Consider the following 13,537-nt stretch of genomic DNA (forward strand, 5'->3'; position numbering starts at 1 on the left):
TTTTCAAACTCAGATAAAGGAATGTTCAAGCCAAAATTTATCTTGGCCAATTGGCTAGTTTTCTGTCCACATACACTGAGATGAGAACCATTCAACCCAAAATCGCTTGGTCCAGAGCTCATAGTCAGTCATTCCCACCATAGCCAAACTAATGGGAGCTGGCAGAGGGGGAGAAAATACATACATGTATCTCCCACGCAGGAGCGCCGCCAGCTTTTTTGCCGCCCTAGGCAGCAGAAGGTCCCACCCCTGAAATACTGCCCCCGACAGGGGCGATGGAAGGTCCCGCCCCCGAAATACTGACGACAACCGGGGCGGCCGAAGATCCAGCCGCCACGATCGACGTACCCCAAATGTTAGTGTCCTAGGCGACTGCCGAAGTCGCCTAATGGGTTGCGCCGGCCCTGCTCCCACACAGCATCTCCCTATCATGGAAGGAAGAAAAAGCAGAATATTCATGAAGTCCAATAACAATCTAACTGAGGCCTGGAGCTTACCTAGAAAGCACTGTGTTCTCCCCATCCTGCAGCTCACTAGTGATCATTTAGTCTGATCCCCACAGGCCATTTAACTTCCCAAAATAATTCCTAGAGCATATATTTTAGAAAAGCAACTAATCTTGATTTTAATATATCTACATGCGGAACAAATATTTAATAATGGCTCTTCAATCTAGCAGAGAAAAGTATAACAGAATCCAATGGTTAATTATTCTCACAGTCAATAATCCACTCTTTCTTTCCAGTCTGAATTTGTCTAGCTTCAACTTCCAGCCACTGGATCTTGTCATACCTTTCTCTGCCAGACTGAAAACCCATTACTAATTATTTGTTCCCCACGTAGACATTTATAGACTGTAATTACATCACCCCTTAACGTTCTCTTTGTTAAATTAAATAGATTGAGCTCTTTGAGTCTATCAACATAAGGCATGTTTTCTAATCTTATAATCATTCTCATGGCTCTTGTCCGAACCGCCTCCAATTTATCAACATCCTTCTTGAATTGTTGGCACCAGAACTGGACACAGTATTCAAGCAGCAGTCACACTAGTGCCAAATACAGAGGTAAAATAACCTCCCAATCCTATTCGAGGTTCCCCTGTTTATGCATCCAGGATTGCATTCGTTCTTTTGGCCACAGCATGACATTGGGAGCTAATGTTCAGCTGATTACCCACCACAATCCCCAAATCTTTTTCAGTCACTGCTTCCCAGGATTGAGTCCTCCGTCTTTTAAGTATGACCTATATTTTTTGTTCCAAATGCATACATTAACATTTAGCCATATTAAAATGCATATTGTTTGCTTGTGCCCAGTTTACCAACCAATCTAAGGTTTCAGAGTAGCAGCCGTGTTAGTCTGTATCCGCAAAAAGAAGTTTTTTTATATAAATATATTTTGCTTGTGCCCAGTTTACCAATCTAAATCGCTCTGAATCTGTGATCTGTCCTCTTTATTATTTACCACTAACCAAATTTTAGTGTCATCTGCAAACTTTATCAATGGTAATTTTATGTTTTCTTTCGGGTCATTAATAAAAATGTTAAATAGCATAGGACCAAGAACCAAGAACTGATCGCTGCAGGACCCCACTAGAAATACACCTGCTTGATGATGATTTCCCTTTTACAATTACATTTTGAGACCTATCAGTTGGCACAAATTCAATGAGTTAAAAACTGGGTATGTTAATTTTATATGATTCTAATTTTTAATCACAATATCATGTGGTACCAAGTACAGGCAGACCATGCATCCAAATGGAGCTCCTTGACTTCAACAGGACTTCATGAAGCTGAAAGGGTCCACCCATGTGTAAGGGGACTGTTGCCCCCTTACTAACATTCAGTGGGGGTGTTTTGGTTGGCTGCTCCCAGCACTAAAAGGGGAGGGGTCGATGGGAAATCAGGACCCTGAGACTGACAGTCCCCAGGAACAATGGCGAGAGGCCAATGCTCCAGATTAGCCTGCCCGCCCTGTCAATCAGGCTGATCAGCATGACAGGAGGCGAGGGTGGGTCCCGTCCTCCATGTGAGTTGGAATTGCCTGGGTCAGACTGAGTGGGGCCGAGCTAAGGAGAAAGCAGGGGCCCAAGCTGAGCTGGAGAGCAGAACCGTGCCAGATCCAGAGGGGCCAGAGGCGCAGCCACAGAGCCAGAGACGCAGCCCAGGGAGAGCAGATCCTGTGCTGGGAGCAGAGCTGCAGCCACAGAGCCAGGTGTGGTGAGCAAGTGGGGCCAGCCAAGGGGGGACCTTGGGCAAACGGCCCAGCGCAGAAAGACACCCCTAGCCAAGGGCCCTTGCAGGCCAGACCGGGAGGGGGACCTTAACCTGACGGGGGGGCTGACGCTGGGAAGAAGGGTCCCACCACTCAAAGCCCGGAGATGTGTGGCCACCACCATTGCAAGTGTCCAACCCACAGCATACCTGCAGCACAGCCAGGGCCTGAGAAGGAAATCTGGGACCTACAAGGAACAGACTGCCCTGATGTCCAGAGACACTGTTTGTGATGTTCCCCTGCCACAGAGCGGGGTGATGTGTTTTCCTTTAACCTCTCCCATTTTTCCTTATTCTTTTCTTTAGATTAATTGTTAATTAAACAACTTGTATTTGCTTTAAATTGTATGAAATAATCAGTGGGTCAGGGAGGTGCCCAGTGCAGAGAGGGTACCCCGGAGTGGGGACACCCTAGCCCCTGTCCTAGGTGACCACAGCAGGGTTGGGGGTTGAGCCCCCCAGGAATCCTGGGCCCAGCCTTGTTGGGGTTACGAGGACTCTGCCAGACAGGAGAGTGGAAGGGGAGCCCTCAAGGGCAGGGAGGCCTCTGGGTAAAGGGAGTGGGAGCGAGGACTCAGATCCTTTTGCTAGCCCACTTCACCGAGGCAGTGCAGAAGCCAGGAAAGTTCCCCACAATAGCGGGACCATTCCCCCGCTTACACATGTACAGCTGTTTGAAAGATCAAGGCCTTATATGCTACAGTGGTGTGTGCTATAGACAACCTTACAATAAATAAAGATTAGTCTGAAATCACAAGCCATTTTTTCTTCAGCCTCACCAAAGCAATGTCATCTTCTTGTCCCATGCTCTTTGGGACCTTTCCTGTTATGTTTTTCTCTTCTCTGAGGCAAGGCATTGCCAGCTAAGTTCCCTCTAAGCTGCATGGCCGCGCTGCCTTGCAGCTATTAAGCCCCATGCAGGGGCTCAGGGCTGCAGCAGGGAGAGATGCCTGGACCTGCCGCAGCAAGGCGAGTCGCCCCTCCCCACCGGACCGAGCACTGACCTGCCCCGGACTTGCTGCAGCTGGGGAAGAGGAGCCCCTCCCCTGGCCCAGGCCCACCAGAGCTGCCAGGAAGAGGAGCCCCTCCTTCTACCCAACCCAGCCCCGCCGTAGCTGCCGTAACAGGGGAGAGGCACCTCTCCCTCGGCTCCAAGCTGCTGCAGCGGGAGAGGGCTGGGGGAGTCCTCTCTCCCCACTGCAGCCCAGGGAAGCCTGCACCCCAAACCCCTCATCCCTGGCCCCTCCCCAGAGCCCGCACCCCAACCCTCTGCCTCAGCCCTGAGCCACCTCCCGCACTCCGAAACCCTCATCCCCACCCCAAAGCCTTCACCCCTAGCCAGAGTTCTCACCCTCTGCACCCAACCCTCTGCCCCAGCCCTGAGCCCCCTCCCGCACTCCAAACCCCTCAGCCTCACCCCCACCACCTGAATTTTGTTATGTGTGCCAATATGAAGTTGATATGTCACATATCACCTCCATATTGGCACACATAAAAAAATTCATTCTACACATGGACATAAAAAATTAGAGGAAATACTGATTGCCAGCATAATCTAGTACACCACTGCTTGCTATCTGTCCAGTCAGGGTCATGGAGTAGCAGCTCTCTCCCATTCTAGCTCCCCCCTGTTGTCTGGGGAACACACCTACTTCTGGGAAATGGAAGAACCAAACAGATACTTAATTAATATATGGAGATATCCTATCTCCTAGAACTGGAAGGGACCCTGAAAGGTCATCAAGTCCAGCCCCCTGCCTTTACTTGCAGGACCAAGTATTGATTTTGCCCGAGATCCATAAGTGGCCCCATCAAGGATTGAACTCACAACCCTGGGTTTAGCAGGCCAATGCTCAAACCACTGAGCTATCCCTCCCCTGAATTCCTTGGTTTTTTTTTTTTTTTTTTTTTTTTTTTTTGGAAAGATCTAATGCTGTATGTGAATAATTGACTAACGATGATACACTGTTATTATCGTGGATATGTCCGATTTTTTGTGTGTACAGAAAACACTTAGCAGCAAACAAATGCATTGAATTCCTTCCACTGTCACAGTGCCATGAGGTCCCCCTAGAAAGTCTTTCATGTTGCTTCACAAGGATTCCAAATAAAGCTCTTAATTCTGAAGGACCCCCCCACCCCCACTTTAGAATCATAACACCATTTTTGGCTTGTCTACATTTGCCCCTTTTTCCTAACATTTCCCATCATGGTTACTACCTGTGCACCTCTCCCAGGAGAAGCAACCGTGGGAGCACTAGTGAAGACCCATCGCCGGCTTTCAACTACTGTGTTGTCTAACTCTGCTCAAAGAAGGTGTAAATGATAAAAGGGCGAGATTCTAATACTACATAAGGAACTACTGAACGTAAGGGTAAGATGAGGCCCTGAAACAGAAACCCTTGTATCAGAGGCCCGTTATGAGGCCTAAGGCCTGAACTACAGTAATGGTCAAGACTTTGTTAACATAAAGCAAAGTTAAGCTGTGAGCAAGAGGCAGGTCCTGCTCAGAGTCTGGCAAGGAGAGGGCTGATGTTGCAAAAACACACATACCTAAAAGGTACTGGACTCTAGAGATATAAACAAATACCAGGATGGTACCAGAACACTCTGATACTAGCACATTCCAGACAGATAACAAGGAACATGCTGACCCATCCTAAAGAAAGGGGCAAAAGGGGAATATGATGGACGGGGTTGTTTTGATCGAACCACCATGTACAAGGTGATAGGCAGCACCTTACTACGTAGAGGGATTGTACCTCAATACGTCAGGAGTGAGGTGTAACTTGTTTGTACCGGTGTATAAGAATGCACCCCTGAGGGGTGGCCTTTGTCTGGCCTAGGGGGCAGTGGTAAATCCTGCCACTGACTGAACCAGTCCATTATCAGGGAGCACATATGTACTAGCAGAACTGTAGGTTTCAGAGTAGCAGCCGTGTTAGTCTGTATCCGCAAAAAGAAGAACAGGAGTACTTGTGGCACTTTAGAGACTTCTTCCAAAGAAGTGGGCTGTAGTCCACGAAAGCTTATGCTCTAATAAATTTGTTAGTCTCTAAGGTGCCACAAGTACTCCTGTTCTTCTTTTAGCAGAACTGTAGACATCTGATCCAGGGAGCTAGACTGTGTTTTGTTTGGCAATAAACCTAGCTGGGTGCCTTCGTACCTTATCGGAGTCTGTGGTCATTGGGGCTTCTCTTGGGGTCTGCTGTGCCAGCTATCTGCACATAGCCGGGGCAGCAGGCAGAGGGAACACATGCACGCAGCCGACTCTTATCAACATTGGACAGAGCAGAGCACCACCACATTGCGGCTGACTGACAACATTACTACTATCCAAGTACTACTACCCAAGTTTTATTCATGCCTGATCCCCTCTGACCCTGACAACACTGACAAATAAGTTTCTTATTTTGATAAATTTACCTTGCTTTGAAGATTGATTCTCTTGGATTTTGTCACTATCCAATTAATTTTGAGAAGTAAGCTTGCAAGTTTTTTACTTTACAGGATATAACATATGTTACAAAAGAACTCTACATCCTGCACTGACAAAGATCACTAGAGTTTTAAACAGGCTAGTATAGGAGACACTAACATCTTGCCAGCTCAACAAGGACTCTCTCTGGGTAGATCTACACTGCAGCTAAAAACCCACAGCTGGCTCATGCCAGCTGACTCAGGCTCACAGGGGCTTGGGCTAAGGGGCTGTTTAATTGTGGTGTCAATGTCGAGGCTCAGGCTGCAGCCTGAGCTTTGGGATCCTCCCATCTCACAGGGTGCCAGAGCCTGGGCTGCAGCCCGAGCCCACATGTCTACACAGCAATTAAACAGCCCCTTAGCACAAGCCCAGGCCAGCTGGGGGGTTTTAATTGCAGTGTAGACATACCCTCTGTGATAGGATCAGAGTACTTCATAGGCTAATATGCACGCCATCGAGCTGCGGACTAACATGAAGCCAAGTACTTTCTCAAGATTTTTTTTTTTTAAGTGAGATTGGGGTCTCCATAAAATGTTGATTGGAAAGGAGTCTGAGAAACTAAGTTTTCCTCTAGTTCTAGACACAAATTTACCAAAAGTGCAAAGCTGTACTTACCCAAGGTTCCAGCTTAGACTCGTGTGTACTTCTGAAATTTGAAAAAGGCAAAGCCAAAATTACTAAGTGCACCTATTTACATACACAAAACAGTTCCATACAGTATGCTTGCTGCACAGGGTCCTCTCCTAACCTAAGGCATCAAATACCAATATAAAGAAGTACAACATAAAACAAAAAAGATCTTAAACCCCAAAGGAAAACCCCTGTCTGAATTATTTTTAGACAGACACCAGGAGTTGCTGTTCTGTCTCCAATCTGTTCTGCTTTTTGCTGCCTGACCTCTATATCACAGCTGTGCTGCAACTGTTTGATTGCACACCAGTACATGTTCACACCACTCCCATAGGCTGCAGATCACAATTTTAGGCAGCCTTCCACTGCACCTGATTAGAGCTCTTGACTTAGAGAAGGAAACTATTGTCCTGTTGACTACTATGCAGGCCAGCCACAAATAAGCCCAATACAAAAGTCTAGACACATAAACTAGGCACCTGAGTGGAGTAGCAGGACCTACAAGAAAGGTTAAACATGAAGACAATTACATACTGGCCTCCAATGGCCTATTAGTGAGTCACAGAGCTGCATTCTGAGTGCCTACCAGAATGCACAAGGACAAATAAGAATAATTTCTTTCCAGCTTGGGGAACCAAAGATGGGAAATGCCACAGAGATTTGGGACAAAAGGGGAACGGAAAGTAGCACACTCACATCTTATATACAGATGAAGGCTTGAGTGGAATGATATTCTGTCCTCACAAGTGTTTCAAACCTATAAATCACAAAGTCCAGGTGCAAATCACATGCAACCAGGGACAGTGCTACCATTTAGGCAAACTAGGCAGTCGCCTAGGGTGCCAAGATTTGGGGGGTGCCAAAAAGCGGTGCCCCCAATTTTTTTTTACAGCGTTCCTACGCCCCCTCCCCAAGCGCATGGTCGCTGCTCCACTTTCCCGTCTTCCAGGCTTGCGGCGCCAATCAGCTGTTTGGCACCGCAAGCCTGGGAGGGGAGGAGAATTAGAGCGGGGGTGGCATGCTCAGGGAGGAGGCAGAGCAGAGGTGAGGAGCTGCTGCACGGCTCCCCGGGGCGGGGGGGAGCTGACGTGGGGGGGCGCCTCAGGGTGGGGAGCTGCCGCAGGGCTGGGTGGGAGGGGAGGCGCAAGGTGGAAGTTTCACCTAGGGCGTGAAACTTCCTTGCACCGGCCCTGCATGCAACTATTACACATAGTGTCTCCATTAATGTTTGTTAGTAACAGTAACTCCTAACTCTATTGTATAAATCTCCAGCAGAGCTAATTTTGACTAAAAGGAAACAGGAAACCCACAGTACTCTCTGGTTTCTCAGAATTTTGTTCAGTCAGTGTTTATCTCTTCTGTCATCAGAACAACGTATGACTACTCTCTAGCAGAACTTGTTAAAGCCTAGAATTCAGGAGGGGTGATTACAGTTTAAATAATAACAATAATCTATTTGGTTTACAGACTCTATCATGTGAAAGTCAGGATAATCCTCCTTGTGCATTCCTCTCTCATCCACACACACCCAGTTTAAACTCTCCCTGGATTTGTCCTCTGGTTAGACTACTGGATAGATGTGCCTCCTGGGGACTCTGAAATAGAAATTATCTAATTATCTTTGGGGGTTTTTCTATAGAGCTTATACCTATGCTTCACTGCTGTTTAAAATTAACCTCTCTCAGTTGCTATGGTAAGTGTTCTGATTCACATTTCCTGTTCACTTTGGGTGCAGCCAGTTCTAGATTCTTTATGCTCTTCCACAAAGGAGAGAGAAGGCCACTTTCTAGGTACATGTGACAAATAATAACTAAAATTACAAGTGTGTACCAGGGGTGCTGGAACAATTTGTATAGGGGGGATGCTGAGAGCCACTGAACCAAGCTGTAAACCCTGTATCTACTGGAAACCACTTCAAGCCAGGAGGTGCAGCAGCACGCCCCGCATCTCGCGTTCCAGCACCTATGGTGTGTACAGCTGAACAAATGGTTCAGGCAAAAATCCAAAGCCAGGTTTGTCTTTTGATCTATGTTTCACAGGCTAGATAATGACATGAGACAACTCCATACTTATTAAAGAAAAACAGCTGTTTATTCAATCAGCAATCCATGATCCTCCCTCCAGGTTCCATGATTACTATGATCAAAACTCAAACATACTCAGTTCAACAGATGTCTTCTTGCAAATATTGCAATATTTTGCTGCACTGTATATTCCCACGCTGAAGCCTCTAAGACCTTATGCATATGGTCTAGGGAACAGGAGAGAGCCACCACCTTCCTGTGTGTAGTGCAGCATAGTTTCATGCTGTAGGACTGCAGAAGGGTGGTCTTGTGGTTAAGGTTCTGGATAGTACTAAGGCTACAGGAGTTCAATTCCTGCCTCAGCCATAGACTTTCTGTGTGATCTTGGGCATATTATTTACTTTCTCTATCCCTTGATACCTCATCTCTAAAATGAAGATTATATTCCTCTGACTTCCAAAGGACTTGTAAAGATAAATTCATTCGAAACTTGTTTACAGTGACAGGAGTCATGTAAACGGATATTCAGATCTCATTCCCAGCCTACAGACAGAGGGATAAGCAAGGCTGATGCTCTACAAATTTATCCCTAGATAATGCAGGTGAATAGTGACTATATATGCCTGAGGGCATTCTTTGCCAAAAAATAAAAAATTATGTACATTTTAAAATTCTGCAAGTTTTATTTGTCAATAAATAAATGCAGAGGCTCTAGCATGCCATTGGGGAGCACAGGCCACTGGCTGCACAGAGGTGGGAGATCACCCTGCAATGCCCCCACCCCCTGGGACACTGACTCAGCAGTGAGGCTGCACCCCACCCTGACACAGCACAAGGCCTGGACCTGTCCCAGCAACACGTTGGGGCCCTGCCTCTCTGCACCAGGCACACCAGGTGTGGGGCAGGCAGGATCAACCAGGCAGGATCCAAGTGTGGAGAGGCTCCATGTGGGGGGATCGAGGTGTGGGGTGAGAGGGTTCTGTGTTGAGCAATCTGGGTGCAGGCAGCTCAGTGGGGAGTCTATGTGGGGGGGGGATCTGGATGCACAGAGGCTCGTTGGGGGGAGATTCCAGGTGCAGGGGCAATGGGATTCTGCAGGGTCTTCCAGGTGAAGGTGGTTGGGGCTCAGTGGAGTGGTCTGGGTGTAGGGGTCTCAGCGAGGGAGTCTAGGTGCTGAAGGAGTAGGGCTTGGTGGTGGTCTGGGTGCAGCAAGTTGGGAGTCAGTGGCATGGGGGTCTGTATGTGGGGGCTCAGGGTGGTGCAGGGGGTGGGACTCATCAGGGTGGGGGTTTGAGTGCAGGGAACTCAGTGGGGGGTGATCTGGATTCAGGGGTAAGGGTCCAGAGGCAGGAGTTCTGGGTGCAAGGGTTGGGTATGGAGGGCTAGGGGGTTCTAGATGTACAGGGTGAGACTTGGAGGGGGTGTCTGGGTATGGCAGGTCCAGATGCACCATGGTTGAGTGGCTGGGGGAGCAGCTCCCCATACAGTAACCCCCTCCCTCCGCAGCTGAGGAGCGATGGGGGCAGGAAGCAAGGGAGGATACTGAGCTTCCTGCAGCTGGGGGAGGTTTCTGGGGTGGGTCTGACAGCCCCAGCTACTCCTTGCAGGGGAAGAGGAAATCCCATCCTCTCCTGCCTCCAGCCCAGCCGGGACTAGCAGCTGATCCCAGCTCAGAGTAGGAGCCACTGGCTAGGGTGTCCCCAGCCCCGCGGTGATTTACCTCTCTGCCGGCTGATCCAGGTGCCTGAAATGATGTACCTGCGCTTCTAGGGAGTGGTGCGTGACTGCTCTTGCAGCTTCCCTTTGCTTCCCTGTCAGAAAGTCATTTTTCTGTGGGAAGCAAAGAAATCTTCGGGGGAAATGAATTCTGCACACACCCAGTGGCACACAATTCCACTGCATCTATAGTTACTCCTCGGGGGGGAACCAGGAGTAACTATAGATGCAGTGGAATTGAAAGGAGGAAAAAAGGTAGCTGGAATACAAATTTAAGGCTTCCTTAATGGCAGAAGAAAACTGAGAGTGTTTCAGTGGGGAAATGAAAATGTCCTTCTTGTTGGGGTTGAGAAGAGGGTGGACAGGGAGATTCAGTGCCATTTGCACTTTAAAGATCAGGGACCAAACTGAGACCTAGTACCAAGCAATGCCGTACTCTTTTTTCCCCACTGTTTTCATACACACACCATTCCTCACCCTTCTGCATTCTAGATCACGCTGTTTCTTATTTCCCCTCACTGCCTGGGTACCAGCAAGAGGGTCATTGAGAGCATAAGAAAAACAGTCTCCTTGCTTAGTTCAGGTGCCAGGTACCACAGTGGGGTAAAAGTCCTGCTCAGCTATTACAGCTCCAGGAGAGAGCATGCTCAGTTGCTCTGGAGAGATGGTACATGCACAGTCTGATGACACAGGAGAGAAGAGGGGCTGGTGCATGCTCAGTACAGACAGAATCTTTGGAGAATTCAGAGCCCAAACTCTGACAAGTCTCTACTGAGGATATGCAAACTGTGATTATTTTAAAAAGGCTCATAACTCTGTGTGACAGTTACAGTATCCAATCAGATCTACTAACCAGACACTCAAAGTCCCGTTACTGTGGGCAGAGGAGGCAGGGAGGCACCAGGTCATCACCCATGCCAGGCCAGCCCCTACTCCATGAGGGCTGCCTCCTACCTGCATCGGGTGGCTGCAGCTCCCAGCCCCAGCTCCACGAGTCCCTCCCAACCTGGGTGGAGTGGAGGGAGAGGGGGAAAGCAGCAAGTGACAGGGAGACAGGGGAAGATGAGTGAATGGGGGAAGGGGTGGGGCAGGGGCGGGGCCTCAGGGAAAGGGTGGGGCATGGCCTTCGGGGGAAGAGACAGGGCAAGGGTAGGGCTTCAGGGAAGAGGCGGGGCGGGGGAGGTTCTGGCACTCCTACTGGAGTGCACGGTTTTTAAATACAGTAGAAACTCAAAGATACGAACACCAGAGTTATGGACTGACTGGTCAACCAGACACCATGTGAAAGGGAGTGGGACATGCTGTGTGTGTGTGGGCACACACACCCACCCCTCTGCCCAGAGAGGGACAAGCTTGCAAACGCATACCAGGGCTGAGGAGGGAGCTCAGCTGCTGCTGAAGCCTGGCCTGGATTGTCAGCTGCTGGATCTGGAGCCAGAACTGCGCTTTGCTCAGAGTTACGAACATTTCAGAATTACGGACAACCTCCATTCCTGAGGTGTCCATAACTCTGAGGTTCTACTGTATTTCAAAATTGGCAACCCTAGTAGTCAACTCTCTCAGATTAATAGTACAGTGATCTGGCTTCTGCAACTGGAGCTCTCGCAGGCTGGTTGATGAGCTTCCAGCTTCTTCCCAAATCCCAAAATTGTAATTGATTAATTCTGTGCCCCTGTCAAGGCTGATTCCCCACTCTGGCACTTCGAGTGCAGAAGGTGGGGGCTCGCAAGGACTCTAAAAATTAATACTTGTCACTCCAGGCTTGTATTAAACTCCCAAGGTTACAGCTTTTCTCTGACCTTGGATTGGTAGATGCTGCCACTACCCAAGTGCCAGGGCCGGCTCTGGCTTTTTTGCCGCTCCAGGCAAAAAAGCCTCCAGCCGCCCCCCGCCCCCCGGCGGGGAGTGTGGCAGGGAAGGGCACCTAGCCCTGCCATGGCCCCGCTCTCCCCGGCCGGCCGGAGCGCCGGGGGAGGGCGGCGAGCCCGGCTAGGGCCCCGCTCTCCCCGACCGGCCGGAGCACTGGGAGGAGGGCGGCGAGCCCGACCGGGACCCCGCTCTCCCCAACCGGCCAGAGCGCCGGGGGAGGGCGGCGAGCCCGCCGCGGCTCCGCTCTCCCCGGGTGAGCGCCGCCCCCCTCCAGGTGCCGCCCCAAGCACATGCTTGGAGGGCTGGTGCCTGGAGCCGGCCCTGCTAAGTGCAAAACCTTTGAGAACCCAGGAAGGCACACTTGGGAATTCCTGCCTGTGGGGTACCCTCAAGCCATTTCACCCCTCCTCCAGGGAAGAGCTGAAAAAGAAAAAAAAATAGGAAATCAGCTGTTGCCACCAGCTAATTAAACAATATGTGCAGAAACCTCTTAAGACACAAAAATCCAATTCTGTTCTTAAAAAAGGTTAATTTTATTAATAAAAAAGGAAGAAAATACATCTGGGAACTTAGGCTTTTGCTAGATTAAAAAAAAACAACTACAAGGATTAAGCATCAAGAATAGCTCTCTTGAGCTCCAGCTTAAAGGTTACAAGCAAAACAAAAGCACCTAGGGTTAGCACAGAGGAATCCACAAGCCATAAAGAAATAAAAGGGATAAACCTAATTGCGTCTTCCTAGACATGTCCTGATCTACTTACATATCTGGGGTTTTAGATCAGTAGTTTCTAGGTATGATATGGATGATTTTTCATACCTGGCCCAAGCTTCTCACAGCATAACTCCTCCCTGTCTGCCTCTCCCCGAGAACAACAACAGACAGACAAAAGGGGAGTCTTGTTTCAATTTTTAAAAGTTCTAGCCTTCCCATTGGCTCTTTTGGACAATTGCCCACTCACTTCTTTTTACCTATACATAGCAGTGAGACTTTTTAACCCTTTACAGATAGAGCAATTAGAGAACAAGCTACTAAGAGGGATTTTATAGCTACTAGCTGGCTGAGTGTCCATAAAAGGGAGCTCCGCCCCCCACCTTCATTTATCACAGCCCCACTAGCCCAGAAATAATTATGCATCCCAGACCTCTATCTGCCCATCCCTCAGCCCATCAATGTATTATGCATTCAGACTCCCAACCCACATCTGTCCCTTGAAGCAACTCCACTCCCTCTGCAGTTGCAGGGTTTTTTCACCCCACCCCACCCCAAGTCTGTTGTTGCGGGAATAGAGATGGGAAGGATGAACAGACTGACCTATTCTTCATGTGAGGAGAGGAGGAAGCAAAGTCAGCCTGAGGAGCTATTTCTGCTTTCCCCCCTGGTGAGAATGGTAGCTGCCTCCTTTAACCTCTCTCCTCCCAAAAATCTCCTCTGGGCTTCTAAGGGAGAGCTCTGCCCACCTCTTGTAGCAGCCCAGTTTGGCTGCCTTTCCCCAGGAGGCTGGGAAGTGTGGAAGGCAGCCAATCAGAAGAAGTTTTTC

Source organism: Malaclemys terrapin, chromosome 3, assembly GCF_027887155.1.
Source record: "Malaclemys terrapin pileata isolate rMalTer1 chromosome 3, rMalTer1.hap1, whole genome shotgun sequence".
Lineage (NCBI taxonomy): Eukaryota > Metazoa > Chordata > Testudines > Emydidae > Malaclemys > Malaclemys terrapin.